The 2026-nt window shown below is 43.1% G+C and overlaps 1 non-coding gene across 1 annotated transcript; it reads right to left on the bottom strand.

Annotated features, from left to right (window-relative positions):
- Positions 1 to 1123: 1123 nt before the first annotated feature.
- On the bottom strand, positions 1124 to 1230 carry LOC136135789 (U6 spliceosomal RNA). The gene has a single exon (XR_010656630.1). It is a non-coding gene; the product is annotated as a U6 spliceosomal RNA (small nuclear RNA).
- Positions 1231 to 2026: the final 796 nt, after the last annotated feature.

Genomic DNA, 2026 nt, shown 5'->3' with positions numbered 1-2026 from the left:
TCACCCGTGTTGTTGCAAATGGTATTATTTCATTCGTTTTTATCGCTGAGTAATATTCCATTGTACATATGTACCACATCTTCTTTATCCATTCATCGGTCGATGGACATTTAAGTTGCTTCCATGTCTTGGTTATTGTAAACAGTGCTGCAGTGAACACTGGAGTGCGTGTATCTTTTTGAATTATGGTTTTCTCTGGATGTATGTCCAGCAGGGGGATTGCTGGATGATATGGTAGTTCTATATTTGCTTTTTTAAGGAATCTCCATACTGTTCTCCATAATGGTTGTACCAATTTACATTCCCACCAACAGTGTAGAAGGGTTCCCTTTTCTCCACACCCTCTCAAGAATTTATTGTTTGTAGATTTTTCGATGATGGTCATTCTGACTGGTGTGAGGTGATATCTCATTGTAGTTTTGATTTGCATTTCTCTAATAATTAGTGATGTTGAGCATCTTTTCATGTGCCTTTTGGCCATCTGTATGTCTTCTTTGGAGAAATGTCTGTTTAGATCTTCTGCCCATTTTTTGATTGGGTTGTTTGCTTCTTTGATATTGAGCTTCATGAGCTGTTTGTGTATTCTGGAGATAAATCCCTTGTGGGTTGCTTCGTTTACAAATATTTTCTCCCATTCTGTTGGTTTTCTTTTTGTTTTGCTTATGGTTTCCTTTGCTGTGCAAAAGGTTTTACATTTAATTAGGTCCCATTTGTTTATTTTTGGTTTTATCTTCGTTACTCTAGGAGGTGGATCAAAAAAGATATTGCTGAGATTTATGTCAGAGAGTGTTCTGCCTATGTTTTTCTCTAAGAGTTTTATAGTATCCAGTATTGCATTTAGGTCTTTAACCCATTTGAGTTTATTTTTGTATATGGTGTTAAGGAGTGTACTAATTTCATTATTTTACATGTAGCTGTCCAGTTTTCCCAGCACCACTTATTGAAGAGACTGTCTTTTTTCCATTGTATATTCTTGCCTCCTTTGTCATAGATTAGTTGACCCTAGGTGAGTGCATTTATCTCTGGGCTTTCTATCCTGCACCATTGATCTATATTTCTGTTCTTGTGCCAGTACCAAACTGTTTTGATTACTGTAGCTTTATAGTATAGTCTGAAGTCAGAAAAAAGTATGGGACACTTCATAAATTTGCATGCCAACCTTGCACAGGGGTCATGCTAATCTTCTCTGTATTGTTCCAATTTCAGTATATGTGCTACTGAAGTGAGCACAAGATTTTTTGTTGTTTGTTTTCTAGGTCTGTTTAGTCTGTTAAGGGGTATGAAAAACTTGCTGGTATCTTGTGTTTATGTCACTGCTATAGACTTACCTGGAGCAAAGTGCACCTTTCTCCTACCTTCGAGGATGAGGAGGACTGGAGGACTGTCCAGGTTGGTGGTGTGGAGGGAAGCTAGGGGCTTTCGTAGTCAGAGATTGGAGGGCCTGCTCCCAGGCAAGATGCTGCTGCAGAGAAGGCCAATATTCCACAAATGGGGGGCTTCCCTGGTGGTGCAGTGGTTGAGAGTCCACCTGCCGATGCAGGGGACACGGGTTCATGCCCCGGTCCGGGAAGATCCCACATGCCGTGGAGTGGCTGGGCCCGTGAACCATGGCCGCTGAGCCTGCACGTCCAGAGCCTGTACTCTGCAACAAGAGAGGCCACAACAGTGAGAGGTCCACATACCGCAAAAAAAAAAAAAAAAAAAAAAATTCCACAAATGGGGAAGGCCAGATGACTCCAAGTCCTACCTACACCAGTGAATCCCATGGAGTTACAGTGCCAAATGCCAGGTCCCAGCAGCAGAGGGCTCAGGGGGTGGACATGGCTTATAGGGAGCTGGCCAGCCTCAGATGGACCAGGGGGCCTGAGCCAGAAGCAATGGCAATGACGGCCAGTCACCCACATGTGAAGACAGGGACATCCCCATTTTCCCCGACTGAGTAATCCCTGAGGCTCTCTGGAATTAGGGGAGAGGATGGAGGAAGGATCCCCCCCAAAACATCACAGATCCTGGATTTCTTCCCTAG

This window comes from Phocoena phocoena, chromosome 15 (assembly GCF_963924675.1).
Source record: "Phocoena phocoena chromosome 15, mPhoPho1.1, whole genome shotgun sequence".
NCBI lineage: Eukaryota > Metazoa > Chordata > Mammalia > Artiodactyla > Phocoenidae > Phocoena > Phocoena phocoena.
Note: the sequence above shows the minus strand (reverse complement) of the source record. Positions and strands in the feature narration are given on the sequence as shown.